This window comes from Arachis hypogaea, chromosome 13 (genome assembly GCF_003086295.3).
Source record: "Arachis hypogaea cultivar Tifrunner chromosome 13, arahy.Tifrunner.gnm2.J5K5, whole genome shotgun sequence".
NCBI classification, from domain to species: Eukaryota; Viridiplantae; Streptophyta; class Magnoliopsida; order Fabales; family Fabaceae; genus Arachis; species Arachis hypogaea.
The window spans coordinates 60697043-60718601 of record NC_092048.1 but is presented as its reverse complement, the minus strand read 5'-3'; positions in this window follow the sequence as shown (position 1 = coordinate 60718601).

The window sequence follows — 21559 nt, the reverse complement described above, 5'->3', positions numbered from 1 at the left end:
CCACGCGTACGCGTGGATGGCACTCGCGCGTCCCTCTTTTTTCCCGCTCATCCGCACGTACGCGCATATGGCGCGCACGCGTCGTTTCCACGACGCCACTTATAGTGCAGCGTACCCTGTTTGAGTTTCCTTCTTCCATTTTCTTCTTCTATTCCTTCTTCCTTTCTTCTTCACCCCTTCCTATCACCCTCTCTCCGCTAACTACCACCGGCGGCATCACCTACCGCCGATCACCACCTCCGGCGGCCCCACATTCTCTCGTATCTCTTCCTTTTATTTCTCTTCTCCTATCTGCACTTGCACTACACCTTGCCTCCTCTCTCTACTTAATGTTTTCCACTACTTCTTCTTTTCTTCCTTTTGTTTAAATTTTTCTCTCCTTATTTGCATTCCATTGTTTTTTTCTCATTTCTTCTTAGTTACATTTTGATTAATGCATTCATGTTTATTTACTTGCTTTCTTTTCCCATTTTCCATGGGTATTGAGGTTGGACTTATCTCTTGCATTGATGGGTTATTTTTATATGTTTTGACTTCTTTGTGATATGTGGTGTTGTTTGATGATTGGTATTGCATTTTGGGGGTACTACATTGCTAAATTTCCTCCACCTTCTTATTGTTTGAGGGTTGCACACCAAGTGTTCGATGAAAGGCACCAATGAGTTATTGTTTCAAATTTGACACTATGCTTTCAACTTGGTGCCCTTTCTCATTACACTTGCTTATCTTTATGTGCGTTGAGCCTGTTATTCTTTATGTTTCTCATTCACATGCTCATTACCTATGTCTTGCTTCTTTGAGGCATATTACAAGAATATTAGTTCCACTTTCTCTAATTCCACCTTACTTCATTTGTATCTCATTGCTTCTTTGAGTGTATGACTTTCTTGTGATTATTCCCTTCTTGCATATGCTACTTTGTATTATTATTGATGCTTGAGCTTATTCCTCTCATGCCTTTTACTGCATGCTTATCTCACTCTTGCATCCCATTCTAGTGCATTGCCCCATGTTTCAATTGTTGTCTTGCTTGCATGTTGCAGCTGTCATGTTTTCAAGACACCCATTCTTTTGTGGCGTTTGTCTCACTTGCAAATTATAATTCAAGTGTTGTTTCTTTGAATTTAATGTCTTCTCTTTTCCTCCCCTTTTTCAGATGGCTATCAAAAAGGACAAGGAAAAGGCACCGAAGTAGCCGCCTACCAAAAGGACACCTCAAAGATCCACCGCCAAGGCGCACCATGCGCCCAAAGCTAAGCCTCTCCCCAAGAAGGCGCGAAGCATCATTAATATTGATGAACAAGAGAAGGACAACCCTGCGAGGGATCCCACTAGGTTTCCCAACCGCTATTGTGAGCTTATGTTCCCATCATGATTGCAAGGAATTATCATTCTAAACCCCTTCTTGCCCCTCCAGAGCATATAATTCAGTTTGTCATACCTCGCATTGAGCGGCAGCAATGGGGATTTCTCTTGCGAAGACCACAAGAAGCCAATCTCTCGTGGGTAGTGGAGTTCTACTCCAGTTACCACTCTCCCTCTCTTCAGACTATTTTTGTGCACCGGAAGCAAGTCCCAGTCTTGAAAGAAGCTATTCAAGGGATCCTCAAGGTCTTGCCATGGCGGCTGAGGTAGATGGTTACCAAGAGGTCCTACACCAGCGTGATGACTTTGATTTTGTTTTTGATTGGGATGCTATCCGCCGAGTCATTGCTAGACCGGAGTCATTTTGGACCCGAGGGAGACTTAAGCCCTGACCTAAGGGCATTCTTGTGTGCTATTTTACCGTAGAGGGTCGAGTATGGACCCAGATCTTGTCTCATTATGTGTTTTCCAGCACTCACGAGACGTTGATCACTGCTGACCTAGCCCTGCTAGTGTGGTGCATACTCACGGAGCAGCCGGTCGACATCGCTCACCTCATCTGCCAAGCCATGGGTCGTGTTCATGCCAAGGGTAACCTCTCTTTCGCCGCCCTGGTGACGGAGTTAGTTGCTGCTGCTGGTGTTCCCCAGGAGACTAAGGATCGAAAAGTAATAAATCCGGTAGAGGGCGTCATCATCCTAACCGAAAAATATCTCAAGCCTCCCATGGACACCACAAGCCTTGACATCACTCCCCCGTCCACCATTCCTACTACCTCATCCGCACCACCAAAGTCAACCCATCAATTGCTTGTGGAGCTTCATAAGAAGATAGATCGATATGAGAGGCGTAACAAACGTCGATTTGCTTACGGAAGAGCCGGTCATTTCCACATCCGCTTCAGACCACAGTGAAGCAAGCACTAAAGGCTCGGATGATGGAGAAAGTGACCTCGATTCCCCTTTGCGTATCACCCAAGGCACGGAGGACTGTGCAAACTTTTAAGTATGGGGAGGTCGGTTACCGACTTCCATAGGTAACATCTCTTCTCTTTTCAACTCCCATGATTTTGATTTTTTTCATTAGTTAGAATAAAGTGCATGGTTATTTTTTGTATTTGAATACTTCTTGCATGTTAGGACTACTTGGTTAGTTAGGGTGATAACTTCTTTTCCAAGAAATCATCTATAGGGCACACTACCAATTTGAAAAAAATTTTGTGTTAATCTTGCTTGAAGGATTTATTTTGGAACATGGTTTTTGAGCTAAGAACACAAGCCTGTGAGCTTTGAGGCTAATTGTGTGGTTACATCTTATAACCACTTATTCCCATTCTTGTGTGCATTGTTCTCTTTCTATGAGTGTGATCTTTGATTTGTTTGATTCTTTATGTCCACTATTCCATGTATGAATGCATATATATAATTGAGGCCATCATTTCATTTAGATCACTTACCCTAAAATCCTACCTTTCATCAACCATTGTTAGCCAACTTTGAGCTTATTTTAATCCCCTTTGTTCTCAATATTAGCACATTACAAGCCATAAAGCGAAAAATAATGAATGACCTTAATTTGGATCTTTGATTAATTAGCTTAGGCTAGTGAGTGTATGCATCATTCAAGTGTGGAGAAACTTGGGGCATTGGTTGGGAAAAGGTGTGTGTTGTATTTTTATTGAAAACATTGGGAATTAGGTACATACTCATGTGTTAATTAAATGTAAAACCATATGCATTGATGTTTTTGTATATGCTATATTGCAAAAAGAAAAGAAAAAAATGATGATATATATATATATATATCAAAAGAAAAAAAATTAGAAAAAGAAAAAAAAAAGGGAAATAAAAAGGGACAAAATTCCCCAAAGTGAAGTTCAATAATAATCAATGCATATGTGTTGTGATAAAAGAAAGAATGCATGAGTATGTGAAAGAGTGAAGAATGGGTAGTTAGGCTTGTCTTAGATTGTTATAGGTTGTTTTATAGGTTAGGTGGGAAGCTTATGTTAATCAAAGATTCAAATTTCGAGCTCACTTATCCATATATAACCTTACCTTGACCCTAGCCCCATTACAACCTAAGAAAAGACCTTATGATATGTGTACGCATGCATTGAATAAGTGTTAATTTTTAGATGAAAAACAAATCTTAGTAAGCATGATTAGAGGAGGATTGAGTGAATCAACCCTAAACACTTGAGCGACTTGAGTGCAAACACTTCCGGTGAGGGTTTGATGATCAACTCTTTATTTCTGGCTTTCACAATCTTTCTTCATGCAAGTTATATACAGTTCACTTTGATGATTGAATTGGTAGAGTCATGAATTATTTTTGTCACTTTGGCCCTATGTGCTCATATGTATATTCTTGGGAGTTGATTCACCTTTACCCAAGTAGGTAGATACATTTGCATGAGTTGCATGCATATAGGTAAATTGCATATCAATAAACCCCCTCTCCTATGTTCTTTGATCTTTCAATCTTTAGCATGAGGATATGCTTGGTTTAATTGTGGGGAGATTTGATGCACCACTATTTCGTGGTACATTTTGTGCGTAATTAAGAGGATTTTATCAACATTCTATCACACTTATCCATATAAAATGCATGGTTTTGTGTTTCCTTCCCAGTTTCACTTAATGGTTGAAAACATGCTTTTTAGGCCCTAAATAGGCTATATTTTGATCTCTCTATTACCATTTGATGTCGTGATCTATTTGTTGAGTGATTTCAGAGCCTATAGGGGCAGGAATGATCTAGAAGAGGGAAAGGAAGCATGCATAAGTGGAAGGAGTATAAAAAAAGAGTTTTGGAGCAGTGGCACCGACGCGCACGCGTAGCCAACGCACACACATGGCAGCTGGATCTTGGATTGACACGCAAAAAGGGACGCATATGCCTGGCCAGCCAGAATTCTCATCGACGCATACGCGTGACCTACGCGTACGCGTGACGCGCGCACGTGACCTCTTTAATGAAAACGTGACCGGCGATTTCAGGGGAGCTTCAGACCCAGTTTTGAGTAGAATTCTGGCGAGAAAAGACATAAAGGACCAAGGATTGAAGGGGATTAAGATCTTTTACACATTTTTAGTTAGTTTGGGGGAAAGTTACATTTTTTAGAGAGAGAAACTCAAACTTCTCTCTAGGTTTTTGGCTTTTTCAATTCCAATTGCACTTGGATCCTTTGGTTAGATCTGAACTTTGATTTAATTTTACATTGTTTTAGTTGTAGATCTTTCTCTTCTACTTTCAATTTAGTGTTCTTATTACTCTAGCATTGTGGATCTTGGATATAGACTTTGTTACTTTGATTTCTATGAATGCATTGAGGAATTTCATGTTCATTGTTGTTAATTGTTTGATTGTTGTTAATTGTTTGCAATAGATAGCTTTAATTCACATTCTCTTCTCAATTTTATGATGTCTTCCATTATTGCTCACCAATTGCTTGAGAAAATGTCAACTATAGCTATGAAGTAGATTTTCACTCTTGGCTTAGGGGTTGGGTAATTGGAGACACTTGAATTGTCAAGGTCTTTTATTGATTGACAATTGAAAATTGCTAATTGATTTAAATGACGCTAACTTTAGTCTTTCCCTAGGATTAGACTAGGACTTGTAGACTCAAATTGATTATCTCTACTTGACTTTCCTTCATAGCTAGAGGTTAATTAAGTGGAGCAATAACCAATTGATGGATATAATGATGATAGGACTTCCAATTCTCAACCCTAGCCAAGGCTTTTATATTGATTGATTGTCATTCACTCTTGCTTGATTTTAAATTCTTGTGTCCTGATGATTGGACTTTTGTGTGGTTTAGAATTCACAATTGAATTCTCGTTGCAAGTATAGTTTCTAAACCAAGCAATAGTCCTTTCATACAAAAATTTGTTTGTCACAAGTACAAACCCCTAAAATCTATAAACCGAAGTATTTAAACCTCGGGTCGTTCTCCCTAGGAATTGCAATAAAGTGTCTTGTTATTCGTTATGGAGTATGTTTTGGGGTTTTTGGGATAAGAGGCATGAAAAGTAAATGGCAATGAAAATAAACTAACAACTAGAAAGCTCTTGGCAAGGTTGTGAGAATTAGAAATCCTATCCTAGTTATCCTCCTCAATTGTGACCACAATTGTCCATTGCTACCACTTAGTTAACCTCTAATCAAGGAGGAAAGTCAAGTGGATGAATTAACTTGATTCCACAAGTCCTAGCCGACTCCCAAGGGAAAGACTAAGTTTAGTGGTATCCAAATCAATTAGCAACTTCTAATTGTCAATCAACAAGGGAATTAGATAACTCAAGCGTCACTAATTACTCTACCATAGCCAAGAGGAACAAATTCTACACTAAAATCCAACCAAGCATTTTATCAAACACTTGGAAGGAATAAAAGTAAAGTAAAGTAAATTGATAACAACAATGAAATCTAACAACTACTTATTGCAAGGAATTAATAACAACAATCAAAAGAAACACAATTATTATGAATTACCTCAAATTGAATTGGAAGAAAATAGAAGGAACAAGAGTAGATTTACAATAAAGCATGGAAACAACATAAAGGAAATTACAACAAAATAATAGAGGAAGATGAATGTAACAACAAGAATTGAGAATCAAAAGTAGAAGAAGGCATGAATCTAAATCTAGATCTAAGAACTAAACCTAATCCTAATCCTAATTCTAGAGAGAAGTGAGAGCTTCTCTCTCTAAAACTAACTTTCCCTCCAAAAATTAAACTAAACTAAACTAATGTGTGGAAGTATGTAAAGTATGATGATTCCCGTTCAATCCTTGGCTTAAATAGCATCAGAAATGAGTTGGATTGGGCCCACAAGGCTTCTAAAATCGCTGGCCACGGGTTGCTTTAAGTGAAGCATGTGCCACCATCGGCGCGTCCGCACACCGTGCACGTGCGCGCCCCTATGCGCGAATGCAACTATGGCAAATCTTATATCATTTCGAAGCCCTAGATGTTAGCTTTCTAACACAACTAGAACCACATCATTTGGACCTATGTAGCTCAAGTTATGGTCGTTTAAGTGCGAAGAGGTCGGCTTGACAGCTTTTGCGATTCCTTCATTTCTTCATGAGTTCTCCATTTTTACATGCTTTTCCTTCATTCCCTTGATCCAATCTTTGCCTCCTAAATCTGAAATCACTTAAAAAACATATCAAGGCATCTAATGGAATCAAAGGTAAATCAAGATTAAACAATTAAGGACCTAAAAAGCATGTTTTCACTCTTAAGCACGATTAAAGGAGAATTTACAAAATCATGCTATTTCATTGGATAAATGGGAGAAAGGTTGACAAAACCCTCTAAATTCAACACAAGATAAACCCTAAATATAGGGTTTATCATGTCCCTTAGTTTATTGTTATTTGCTCATTACCTTTATGCAAGCCTGTTTACATTTCTTGCATTTAACCTCAAACACCAAGAGACTCCTAGTCAATGATGTGCATGATGAATGGATTTTTGCTAGTAAAGAATTCACAATAAATTCTCATTGATAGTATAGTTTCTAAACCAACAAAGAATTCTTTCATACAAAAATTTGGTTGTCACAAGTAACAAACCCCTAAAAATAATAACCAAAGTATTCAAACCTCAGCTCGTATCTCAAAAGAATTGCAGGGAAGTGTTCTTGTTATTGGTTATGAGATGTATATTTTGGGGTTTTGAATAAGGAACAAAAAAAGTAAATTGCAAGAATAAAACTAATAGCTAAGAAAGCCCTTGGCAAGGAATGAGAACTAGAAGTCCTATCCTCATTATCTTCCTCACTTATGACATCAATTGTCCATTGCTCCCACTTAGTCAACCTCTAGCTATGAAGAAAAGTCAAGTGGATAAATCAACTTGATTCCTCAAGTCCTAGTCAACTCCTTAGGAAAGACTAGCTTTAGTAGAATTCAAATCAACTGGCAACTTTCAATTTTCAATCAACAAAAGAGATTGACAACTCAAGAGTCTCCAATTACTCAACCAAAGCCAAGAGGAGAAAAATCTACTCTAGCATCGTTTCAAGCATTTAACCAAACACTTGGAAGGCACAACATAAAAACAGAGAAAACTAGCTAAACCTAAGAATCCTAAAACCTAGAGAGAGGTGAGAGCCTCTCTCTCTCTAGAAACTACATCTAAATCTAAAATTCTGTGAATGAAAAGTTGTCTTTCTGTCTCCCCTACTCTGCAGCCTCTATTCTATGTTTTCGGGCTTGGAACTGGGCCAAAAGGAGCCCAGAAATCACCCCCAGCACTTTCTGCAGATTGCAGCACGTGATGCTTTGTCACGCGTACGCGTGGTCCACGCGAATGCGTCGCTTGGTAAAAATCCTTATCACGCATACGCGTCGCTCGTCTTCTATGCCAGTCACGCGTACGCGTCACTACTAGCTTCTCAAAACATCATTTTCTTGCGTTCCTTCCACTTTTGCATGCGTCCTTTGAAGAACTGAAGATTGATGGTTTAGAAGTTATAATAAACTCTCGTTGTAAATATAATTACTAAACCAAGCAATCAACCTTTCTTACAAAAGTTTTGGTTGTCACAAGTAATAAACCCCTTTGAAATTGATAACCGAAGTATTTAACCTCAGGTCGTCTTCTCAAGGAATTGTAGGGAGGTGTTCTTATTATTGGTTATGCAAAGGTATGTTTTGGGGTTTTGGATCAAGGTAAAAAGTTAGTTAAATGACAAGTAAAATAAAATAATAATAATAAAATAAATAACTATAAAATAGAATCTTGGCAAGGTATGAAAAATTAGAAGTCCAGACTTAGTTATCCTTATCAATAATAATAAATGTTGAATCTTAATTCCACTTAGTTGACCTTTACTAAAGCAAAGGAATGTCAATGGACTAATTAGTTTGATCTTCGAATCCTATTTATTTCCTAAGAAAAGGTTGGGATTATTGAAGTTCAGTTTAATTAGCAAAGATAACAGTTATCAATTATGTTGAGCTAAGATAACTCCTGAGTTACTGCTTTCTTAACCAAGGCCAAAAAGGAAAAAAGTAAATTTGTTGGAATAAAAATGTCTTCAGATGGGAATAACAATAATGTAAACAAAAGAAAGCAATAGTAATCTGAAATACCTCAAATAACATTAATTCAAAATAGTAATCTGTAACATGGAAGAGTTCATAAATTAAATTAGAAAAATAAATAAAAGGAACATTGAACCTGGGAAGAAGTTGAAATAATAAAGTTGAAATAATAATACATCCTAATTCCTTTAAGAGGAATCCTAATCCTAAATCCTAAGAGAGAGGAGAGAACCTCTCCCTCTAAAAACTACATGAAAAGTGAATTATGGAAGCGTGATTATGAATGGATGCATTCCCCCACTTTATAGCCTCTAATCTGTGTTTTCTAGGCCGCAAACTGGGTTAGAAACAGCCAAGAATTCGCTGGTTGCGAATTCAAACACGCTGATTTTCATCACTGCGACGCGGCCGCATGGGTCACGCGGTCGCGTTGCCTAGTGTCAGAGCAACTATGGCATATTATATATCAAATCGAAGCCCCAGACATTAGCTTTCGAACGCAACTAGAACCGCATCATTTGGACCTCTGTAGCTAAAGTTATAGCCGTTTGAGTGCAAAGAGGTAAGGCTAGACAGCTTAGCAATTTCTCAAACTTCTTGTATTCCTTCCAATTTTGCATGCTTCCTTTCCATCCTCTGAGCCATTCCTGCCCTGTAATCTCTGAAAACACTTAACACATATATCAAGGCATCTAATGGTAATAAGAGAGAATTTAATATTAGCAATTTAAAGGCCCAGGAAACATGTTTTCAATCAAAGCACATAATTAGGAAGGCAAATGTAAAACCATGCAAATAGTATGAATAAGTGGGTAAAGAGTTGATAAAAACCACTCAATTGAGCACAAGATAAACCATAAAATAGTGGTTTATCAACCTCCCCACACTTAAACATTAGCATGTCCTTATGCTAAGGTCAAGAGAAGCTATAAAGGAGTGAAGTAGAATGATAGAATGTATGAAATGCAACCTATCTAGATGAATGCAACTACATGCAAAATATTTCTACCTACTTGGTTAAGAGTAAATAAGTTCTCCAAGAATAAATATGAACTGGATTTCACTAATTCAAATCATGAAAATGAAGTACAAATAGACTTGCAAGAAGAAAATAGCTCATGAAAGCAGAGAACAAGGAATTGAGCATCGAACCCTCACTGGTAGTGTATACACTCTAATCACTCAAGTGTTTAAGGTTCGATTCTCTCAATTCTCTACTAACCTTGCTTTCTAAGGCTTGCTCTTCATCTAACAATCAACATAAATTTAATGCACAGATACACATATCAAGAGGTCTTTTAAGGGTTGTAATGGGGTTAGGGTCAAGGTAGGATTGTATTTGGCCAAGTTGACTAAAATCTGAATCCTTAATTAACTTAAACTTTCCACCTAACTTTAGACAATCCATGTAATCATAATACCACATCTAACAATCCATTAACTATGTTTTCCACATATTCATGCATTCTAATTTCAAGTACAGTACATATGCATTGCTTTCAACATTTACTTTGGGGCATTTTGTCCCCTTTTTTCTTATTTGCTCTTTTTCTTTTTTTTTTCTCTTTTTCTTCTTTTTTTTTCTCCTTTTTTTTTCTTTTATTATATTTTTTTCTCATTTTTTTAATGTATATGATTAAATTTTTGAATGCATGACATGTTCTAAACATTTCTTTCACATTTTCAGAAAATTCTAACATAATCAATTCTCAAACCAAATGTTTTCAATCCCAATTTTTCCACACTTAATTCATGAGCACTCTCACTAGTCTAAGCTAACCAAGGATTCAAATTAAGGACATTATTATTTTTCGCTTAGAGTTAATGATGTGTTAAAAATAAAGAACAGAGGGGTAAGAATAGGCTCAAATTGGTTTGCAAGGGATAATGAAAGGGTAAGGCCATATGGGTATGTAAGCTCAGTGAAACAAAGGCCTCAATCATATAAGTGCATGCATACATCAAACCATGGAAATATAGAATTAAGCAAGACAAAGATCACAATTTTAGAGAGAAAAACACACACCAAAAATAAAATATTGGATGGTAAAATGCAACCAATCAAATAGGCTCAAAATCTCACTGGTCTTATGTGTTCGGGCTCTAACCCATGTTCCAAAATAATATTTCTTCAAACAAGTGTAACATTAAATTTTATTCAAATTAGTGAAATGCTCTAAAAGGTTTCTTGAAAAAGAAAATATTACTTCAACCAAGGGATAAAATATGCAAAAAAATCAAACAAATATGCAATTAAACATGCAAATGCAGCAACTAACAAGGAAAATAAACCATTGGTGTTGAGATAGAAGAGTAACTAACCCATGGAGATCGGTATCGACCTCCCCACACTTAAAGATTTGCACCATCCTCGGTGCATGCTGAGATGTGCAGGTGGACAGGTTGTTCCAACTGATGCTTTTCTTAAAGAATTGTGAAGATGGACTTGTTTGTCTCTCCCATGTAACGTCTTCCGGTTCTCTTCCTGGTGGCCATCCTGAAAGAAAAAGGGAAGAAAAGTAACCCAATAATAGAGATAAGAAAATAAATGAAGTATGGTTGGGTTAATGCCAAATGATAAGGGTCTCAACGGTGCCATTTTGAAGAACTGAAGATTGATGGTTTAGAAGTTATAATAAACTCTCGTTGTAAGTATAGTTATTAAACCAAGCAATCAACCTTTCTTACAAAAGTTTTGGTTGTCACAAGTAACAAACCCCTTTGAAATTGATAACCAAAGTATTTAACCTCGGGTCGTCTTCTCAAGGAATTGCAGGGAGGTGTTCTTATTATTGGTTATGCAAAGGTATGTTTTGGGATTTTGGATCAAGGTAAAAAGTTAGTTGAATGACAAGTAAAAAAAAATAATAATAATAAAATAAATAACTATAAAACAGACTCTTGGCAAGGTATGAAAAATTCGAAGTCCAGACTTAGTTATCCTTATCAATAATAATGAGAGTTGAATCTTAATTCCACTTAGTTGACCTTTACTAAAGCAAAGGAAAGTCAAGGGACTAATTAGTTTGATCTTCGAATCCTATTTATTTCCTAAGAAAAGGTTGGGATTATTGAAGTTCAGTTCAATTAGCAAAGATAACAGTTATCAATTATGTTGAGCTAAGATAACTCCTGAGTTACTACTTTCTTAACCAAGGCCAAAAGGGGAAAAAGTAAATTTGCTGGAATAAAAATGTCTTCAGATGGGAATAATAATAATGTAAACAAAAGAAAGCAATAGTAAACTGAAATACCTCAAATAACATTAATTCAAAATAGTAATCTGTAACATGGAAGAGTTCATAAATTAAATTAGAAAAATAAATAAAAGGAACATTGAACCTGGGAAGAAGTTGAAATAATAAAGTTGAAATAATAATACATCCTAATTCCTTTAAGAGGAATCCTAATCCTAAATCCTAAGAGAGAGGAGAGAACCTCTCCCTCTAAAAACTACATAAAAAGTGAATTATAGAAGCGTGATTATGAATGGATGCATTCCCCCACTTTATAGCCTCTAATCTGTGTTTTCTGGGCCGCAAACTGGGTCAGAAACAACCAGAATTCGCTGGTTCTGAATTCAAACACGCTGATTTTCGTCACTGCGACGCGGACGCATGGGTCACTCGGTCGCATCGCCTTGCGTCAGAGCAACTATGGCATATTATATATCAAATCGAAGCCCCAGACATTTCCAACGCAACTGGAACCGCGTCGTTTGGACCTCTGTAGCTAAAGTTATAGCCGTTTGAGTGCAAAGAGGTAAGGCTGGGCAGCTTAGCAAAACATCTTGTATTCCTTCCACTTTTGCATGCTTCCTTTCCATCCTCTGAGCCATTCCTGCCCTGTAATCTCTGAAAACACTTAACACACATATCAAGGCATCTAATGGTAATAAGAGAGAATTTAATATTAGCAATTTAAAGGCCCAGGAAACATGTTTTCAATCAAAGCACATAATTAGGAAGGCAAATGTAAAACCATGCAAATAGTATGAATAAGTGGGTAAAGAGTTGATAAAAACTACTCAATTGAATACAAGATAAACCATAAAATAGTGGTTTATCATCCTTCCTGCCCTATAAAGCCTGAAAACACTTAACACACAGATCACGACATTGAATGATAATAAAGGGTAATTAAAATTGACAATTTAAAGGCCTAGGAAACATGTTTTCAACTATATCACAGAATTAGGAAGGAAAATGTAAAACACGCAATTTATATGCATAAGTGTGAGAATAATGGATAAAATCCGCTCAAATCAATACAAAATAAACCGTAAAATAGTGGTTTATCAGTGTACCTTAGGGCAACTCCTAGGGAGAACAACTCGAGACTAATAGTCTCGGTTATTAATTTGAATTGTGGACACACATTTTCTTTGTTTGATGCGTTATAGCTTGCCGGTTTAGACTATACTCACGACGAACTTATTTGGTAAAAATTATATACCGACAAAATATAGCTCATCATTCTTCCTCTAAATGCTTTGTACTAAATAATTTTGCATTCAGCTTTATAAGAGCTCCTAGGTACCGAGCAACTTGCTCTTCCTTAGTGTCTTCATCCTCATCAGAGGATGAGTATTCATCAGAACTCATGCACTGCAGAAGTGCATGCAAAGGAACTTCTATGGTCTCTATAAGAGCCTTGGTTTCCTTTAGTTCTAGGATAGGGATTTCTTGAGTGGGTATTGAGCACTTAGAAGGTGTGCTTTTACTAGTATTCAACGCCAGCTCTGATAGCTTATTGGGCATTGAACGCCCATTCTGTGCACCCTTACTGGCGTTAAACGCCAGTCCCTTTAGCATCTTGGGCATTGAATGCCCAGCAGGGGTATCCTAGCTGGTGTTGAACGCCAGCTTCCCTGCCTGGTTGGGCGTTGAAAGCCTGGCTTGCTGCTAGGATGGGCATTGAATGCCCAGTGAGGGGTTCCTCACTAGCATTCAGTGCCAGGCTTGCTACCAAAATGGGCGTTGAACGCCCAGTGAGGGGTTTCTCACTGGCGTTCAATGCCTTCCCATTCTCTCCAGATTTGTCCTCTACCTCAGTGGTTATGGCCTTGCACTCTTCTCTTGGATTCACTTCAGTGTTACTAGTAAGAGTGTTAGGAGGAGTTTCAGGGATCTTCTTGCTCAGTTGACCAATCTGTACCTCCAAATTTCTGATGGAGGACCTTGTTTCATTTATGAAACTATGAGTGGTCTTAAAGAGACTAGAGACTAGAATGGCTAAGTCAGAAAGGCTTTGCTTAGGAGTTTCCATGTTCCCTTGAGAAGATGGAAATGGTGGTCTATTGTTGAACCTATTCTCGTTCCTTCCACCTTGATAGTTGTTGAAACCTTGCTGAGGTTTCTGTTGATCCTTCCATGAAAGGTTAGGATGATTCCTCCATGAAGGGTTGTAGGTGTTTCCATAGGGTTCTCCCATATAATTCACCTCCTCCATGGTGGGTTGATCAGGATCATAAGCATCTACATCAGGAGATACTTCTTGGGTACTGCCAGCTGCAGTTTGCATCCCAGTCAGATGCTAAGAGATCATGTTGACCTATTGGGTCAAGATCTTGTTCTGACCCAATATGGTATTCAGAGTATCAACCTCAAGAACTCCTTTCTTTTGAAGTGCCCTATTACTTACAGGGTTACTTTCAGAAGTGTACATGAATTGGTTATTTGCAACCATCTCAATGAGTTCTCTAGCTTCTGGAGGGGTTTTCTTCAAGTAAATTGATCCACCTGTAGAGCTATCCAATGATATTTTGGATATCTCAGACAGACCATCATAGAACACGCCTATGATAGACCATTCTGAGAGCATGTAAAGAGGACACCTCCTGATCAGTTGCTTGTATCTTTTTCCAAGCTTCATAGAGGAATTCACATTGTCTCTGTTTGAAGGTTTGAACTTTCACTCTAATTTTGCTCATCTTTTGAGGGGGAAAGAATTTAGCTAGAAAAGTATTAACTAGCTTTTCCCAAGAGTCAAGGCTCTCTCTGGGTTGAGAATCCAATCATAACTTACCTCTATCTCTTACAGCAAAAGGAAAGAGCATAAGCTTGTAGACCTCAAAATTTACTCCATTCGTCTTAACAGTATCACATCTGCAAGAACTCAGCTAAGAACAGATGTGGATCTTTCATTGGAAGTCGATGAAACTTGCAGTTCTGTTGCAGAAGAGAGACTAACTGAGGCTTAAGCTCAAAATTGTTAGCTCCAATGGCAGGTACATAGATACTTCTGCCATAAAAGTCAGAGGTAGGCATGGTGAAGTCACCAAGAACCTTTCTTGCTTCCTCTTGAGGTTCGGCCATGTCTTCCCTTTCTTGCTCCTCCTTAAAGTCCTTTCAGGTTCAGGATTAAGAGTAAAGAGCGGTTCTTTATTCCTGTTCCTGGTCATAAACAAGAAAAGAAGAAATGAAGCTTCTATGTCTAATTTGAGTATAGAAGGCTCCCAGTGAGATGTGAAGAAAGAAGAAGAAGATAAAAAAGTGAAGATGGAAAATGAGAGAGGAGAAGAAGAATACTTTGAAAATAGGGGAAGAGGAGTTCAAATAAATAGAAGTAAATAAGAGAAGAATTAGAAATAGAAAAGATAAATAAGAATTAAAATATTTATTTTATTTTATTTATTTATTAATATCGAAAATTAAGTTAAATAATTTAAACAGAATTGAAAATTAGTTAGTGTATTTTCGAAAACAGAAGAGAGAAAAGAAGAAGAGAGTTTTCGAAAATAAGAGAGAAGAATTAGTTAGGAGGTTTTCAAAAAGAAGAGAGAGAAGATAAGTAGTTAATTAAAAAAGATTTGAAATTAAGATAAGATAGAAGGTTAGAAAAAATTTAATTTTAAAACTGTTTGAAAAAGTCAACAAGATAAGAAAAGAATTAAAAAGATTTGAAAAAGATTTTATTTTAAAAATTGAAATTAGAAAAGATAAGATGAAAGTTTTAAAAAGATTTGAAAAAAATTTTAAAAATATAATATTTGAAATTTGATTTTGAAAAGGATAAGATATTTAAAGTTTGAATTTTTAAATTTTTAAACTTTAATTTGAAAATTGAATTTTAAAATTTGATATAAGAAAGATAAAATTTTTGAATTTGGAAGAAAGATAAAAAGATAAAATATGATTATGAAAAAGATAAGATTTTTGAAAAGATTTGAATTTTGATTTTTAAAACTAAGATACGATAAGAAAAAATTTTGAAATTAAAATCTGAATTTTTATTTAAAATTTTTGAAAATTAAGTTAAAATAAAAATGCAAAAGATATTTTTTTATTTTTGAATTTAATCTGAAGAGAGAAAAACAAGTAAAAGACACAAAACTTAAAATTTTTAGATCTAGTGCACTTAATTTTTGAAAATTTGGAGGAAAAATACAAAGGGACACCAAACTTAAAAATTTTAAGATCAAAACAAAAAGAAAACACAAAAACACCTTGAAGATTGAGAAGAACACAAAGAACAAGACTCAAAAACTCAAAGAACACAAGAACATATAAAAGATACCAAACTTAAAATTTTTGAAAACCAAACATAAAATTTTCAAAAATTATAAAGAAATACACAAGAAAACACCAAACTTAAAGATTTGACACAAGATTTAACCAAAGAAACAATTTATGAAAATTTTTTGAAAGAAAGACTCATAAAAATAGAAAAACACAACAAGAACAAAAACAAAAGACTCAAACAAAAAAAGAAAAATATTTTTGAAAAAGTTTTTTTTTATTTTTTTCGAAAAATAAAGAAGAAAAAAATAAAAATAAAAAACTCAAATAAAATAAGAAAAATTACCTGATCTAGGGAACAAGATAATCCGTCAGTTGTCCAAACTCAAGAAATTCCCGGCAACGGTGCCAAAAACTTGGTGCACGAATCCCCACACTCCGTACAGCTGTACTAGTAAGTGCACTGGGTCGTCCAAGTAATACATGAGCGAGTCAGGGTCGATCCCACGAGGATTGTAGTTTGAAGCAATCTATGGTTATCTTACAAAGTCTTAGTCAGGCAGATCAAGAGGCTATTCTTAATTTGTATTTGTGAGATCTAAACTAGGTTGACATGTAAAAGGAATAATGTATAAAATACTTTATGGATTGGAATGTGAACAATAATAAGAACATGGTTAAGGATTGGAGTTGCTTTGTCTTTTTGAATTAACTCTGGTATTCCTGTCTCCTTTGCTTGGGAATGATTTCTTCTATGGCAGGCTGTATGTGATCAACGGTGTACGGCCGCGGTCGACAACCTCCTCCAGATCTGAACACCAGGGTTAGTGTGCATCCAGTCTGATTGAGGGTGAAGTTCTTACAGTCCATTCTTCTTAATGATCCTACTCAAAATGCCACAGACAAGGTCGGATCTTCCAGATCAGAGAATGCTGCATCTTTGGGTTCTAGCCTTTACCACTGAGACGCTAATCTCCCCAAAAATCGGCTAAACTGGTGTCTCGAGAAGTTCCCAACGAGGTCGTGGATTAGCTGAGAGATGTATAAACATAGCTGGCAGTTCGATGCTTTCTTGGCTCGTATTCACACGAACCCAAGTAGACACGGGTGGTTGTCAGGCATGCATTCTTAATATGATGAACAGAGCTGATTATCATGGATCATCCTATTCACCATGTTGAAGAAAGAGTATACATCTTAGAATTAAATCAAACACGGATCGAAGGAAAACAGTAGTACTTTTATCAATTCATAGGACTCAGCAGGGCTCCTCCCATCAACCTAGGAGGTTTAAAAACTCATACTGAAAGGAAAATACAATGTAAAACTCGAAATATAGATGTAAAGTATGTGTCCTCCCCTTGTGAGATGTAAAATAAGTCTTAAATACTAAATAGATGACTAGTAAGGGTAAAAAAGTCTATTTAGCGCTAAAATCCACTCTTGGGGCCCACTTGGTGAGTGTTTGGACTGAGCTTTGATGAAATCCATAAGCTAGGGGACCTCTAGGGTGTTGAATGCTGGCTAGGGATCCTCTCTAGGCGTTTGGATGCTGATCTCTGCTCTTTGGGTGCTGGACGCCTGGAAGGGGGCAAGAGGCTGGCATTGGACGCCAGTTTTAGGCCTTCTAATCTAAAGCAAAGTATGAACTATTATCTATTTCCAGAAAGCTCTGGAAGTTAGCTTTCCATAGCCGTTGAGAACGCTCAATTTGGACTTCTGTATCTCCAGAAAAGCTCCTCCGAGTGCAAGGAGGTCAGATCTGAATAGCATCTGCAGTGCTTTCTCTGTCTCTGAATCAGATTTTTGCTCCAGCTCCTTAATTTTAGCCAGAAAATATCTGAAATTACACAAAAATACAAAAACTCATAGTAGAATCCAAAAATGTGAATTTAACACTAAAACCTATAAAAACTTAATAAAAACTAAACAAAACATACTAAAAACTATATGAAAATGATGCCAAAAAGGTTATAAAATATCCGCTCCAAGGTCTGCTCCCTGGCTGGGGTTTAATGCCAACAACACTCCATCCAGAGTGTTCTGTTTTAATTGCTGAACAATTCTGTCTCTATTCTGACTGATGCACATGATCATGAACCTAAGGAATTAACTTAAATAAAAACAAAATTAAGAAATTAAAAGAAATAGAAAAAATTATTTAAGTTAGGTTGCCTCCCAACAAGCACTTCTTTAACGTCATTTGCTTGACGGTTAGCTCCTTACAAAGGTGAGTATGGGCTCAGAGATTTTTCCCTTATAGTGAACTTTCTTCCTGTCTCCTCATGAATGAGCTCCACATGCTCTAGAGACAGGACACGACTCATTGTATGTGGTATGACTGGTTTCTTGGTGAAGACAACTCTCATGCCAGGTGAGAGGCCTTCAGTTGGGACTTTCTTGTCACTCCAATCTTTAGGTACTTTCTTCCTAGTACCTTTGTGCTTAGAGCTTGTTGATGGCTGCCTAACACCAAACTTAGAATTGATGTCTGGGGTCTCTGTAAAGCTCTGCACAAAAAGAGAGGGTTGGAACACTAGGTGTTGCCAGTTATCTCTCTTTTCTCATAGGGAGAGTTAGTATGAGGCATCTTGAACAAGATGTGATCCTCCCCTATTTGCAGAGTCAGTTCTCCCTTAGCCACGTCAATGATAGCATTGGCAGTGGTTAGGAAAGGTTTTTCAAGGATGACAGAGTCATCCTCATCCTCTCCTATGTCCAAGACTATGAAGTTTGTAGGGATGTAGTGGTCTTCAACCTTTACCGGGACATCCTCTACTAAGACATATGGCTTCTTTATTGTCTTGTCTGTCATCTCTAATAAGATGTTTACAGTTTGTACCTCAAAGATTCCCAGCTTCTCCATTACAGAGAGTGGCATAAGGTTTATACTTGACCCTAGGTCACATAGAGCCTTCTCAAAGGTCATGATGCCTTTGGTGCAAGGAATCAGGAAGCGTCCAGGATCTGGAAGCTTTTGAGGTAGCTTCTGCTGAACCAAAGCATTGAGTTCTTTGGAAAGCAATGGAGGTTCTTCCTCCAAAGGCTTTGCACCAAATAGTTTGGCATTCAGCTTTATAAGAGCTCCTAGGTACCGAGCAACTTGCTCTTCCCTAGTGTCTTCATCCTCATCAGAGGATAAGTACTCATCAGAACTCATGCACTGCAGAAGGGCATGCAAAGGAACCTCTATGGTCTCTATATGAGCCTTGGTTTCCTTTAGTTCTGGGATAGGGGACTTACCCATGAAATTATTTCGATAGATTTGTAGAACTCGACGCGGTGGACGCGAGGCCGCAAACGGTGCGGCAATCGGAGCTTGGATTAGCAAGATATGGTAGTTAGAAGTGGAGGTTAGGGTTTGAATTCTTTTCTTCTCTACCTCTTGGCTATTTCAGCGTTGTGCTGAATGGGGAAGAAGAAGAGTGTTCTCTTCTTTTGGTGAGTGTGGTAGCTTGTTGGGCTTGGGCCCGGTTCAATCGGTTCGGCCCGTTCGGCCTAATCTTGGGCCAAATTCTTTGAAATTAGTGTCGAAATTCTTGTTTTAATGAGCTCTATCCTAATTTAATATAATATACACATTTTTAATTTTCTTTATTAAAATTTAATTTGTTGACTAATTATTTACTAATTCAGTGGGGTTTACAAAGAGATAAAGAGAAAACGAGTAATATAGATACAGTGAAAAGAGTAATCAGAGCAGAGTAAAGAGATACAGAGAACAGAGTAACCAGAGCAGAGTAATGAGATACAGAGAAAAGAGTAACCAAAGCAGAGTAAAGATATAAAAAAATAAGAGTAATATAATAAAGAGATATTTATTTGCATGTTTGTTGCTTGAGACAACCCAGAGTTCTGTAGGGAATCTAATATACCTACAGCCATTTTCCATTTTCCCAGAGCAGAGCAGAGTATATATATTATCCTGCGAATAGAAAGCAGAGGCTATCTCAAATGAGCAGCTATTGATATATGCACATTTATTAGGAACGGAAAATCGTATCGGGGAAATCGTGGACTCGTGACCAGATAAATGTCGGGATTGCGGGCAGCTAACCGACACATGAGCTCATGGCCTATACTAGGGCTAGTCATGCATCATTCTTATCTGTGCATCATTCTCTGTTGCATTCCTTTTTGTGTGTGATCTATTTCTCTAGAATTGTCTGCTTGTATGCTATATATGTGTTTTATTTTCTTGTAATCTTCTGTTCATGTTCTGTGTTCTGTTTTCACTATTTTCTCTATTTATCTTTATCCTTTGTTTAGTGCCTTGCTGTATTCTGTTATTTGTCTGCTAATCGACACCGAATTAATGAATGTAACTAATAACCCCGGCCCTACTAAGAACTCCCCAGTTCTTACCCCCATCTGTCCCTTCCTCCCCTCCAGATGGAGACGGGCGTGATATTCTATGAGTTCGAGGACCCTTATATCTATGAGGATATCCAGTATACCACAGTTACTTCATTATGGGATTAGAGCCTCGTATCAGATGATATGCGTTACAAGGTCGAGACTTTTAACTTCTTCTGTCTAGCCTGCTTTTTGACTTCGATGCTCCTTACGACTTTCCCTTATCCTGGTTACACCTTGACACACTTGGACATCCTTTTCCCGATGGTCCCAGACACCGTATACCAGCTCAACCCTTGAATAAGGCGGCACCTGAGCCTATCATTCTTGATGAGCCCGAGATAGTTGGAGAATATATAGCTGTGATTCCACCAGAGTGGGACTTTCTCCCTGAGTCGATTCCTGACTTTCCACAGCATGATGAGCTGGCACAACTGAACGATGGGGTAGCTCCTATATACGCGAACGGACCTGTGCTCACGAATGGTTTTGTACATAGTGACAGTAGTGCTTTTAGTGGTTCTGAGTGTATAGCTGTAGCTGCTGACGACAACGAGGAGGAGGACCCAGAGATAGAGATAGAGCAGGATGACGAGATGGACGAGCCTCATGACAATCTACGGAGGGGCCACGTGTAGATATAGACTGACAGTAGTAGAGACATTCTTTTGATGACACTCTAGTCTGACATTGACTTTTTGTTAGTCTTTCACTTATGTTAGTACACCCGAGAGCCCACTATAAAGTGGTTAGGCTAGCCTGGGTGCCAGTTTAGCGGCTTTTTGTATGGGCCAGGCCCTGGGAGTGTCGTGTATATGTTACCTATATAGGTTTGATGAGGATGTAAACTGACTTGATCTTTTGTAAATACTTCATGTTTTGTTATAGTGTACATGATGTATATTATCAACTGTGTTCTCTGTTTCTTTATGCTTCTTTATTATTTCTATCAATGTATGCCTATTTATTTTACTCCATCGCTCGCAACAATATATGTTACGTAGAAAAAAATTACTCATATATTGGCTACGTTCTAACAAGGCAGGCTCATATGTTAAATAATAGTTAATAACTAGGAAGGATAAGTTGGTAACACTTGGCTTCTTGTATGACCATGGCATATTGGTATTTGGGTCATTACATGTTACATGCTAGGATGAATGGGCAAGGATAAAAAACACACCTTCAAGGCCTCAAGTTGCCAAGAGTAGTATGTAACACGCTACAAATGTGAAACATGGTCCCCAAACATGCCAATGATCACTGGGAACCTTCAAATTTATATCATTGATTAAGTCAAGAGAAATT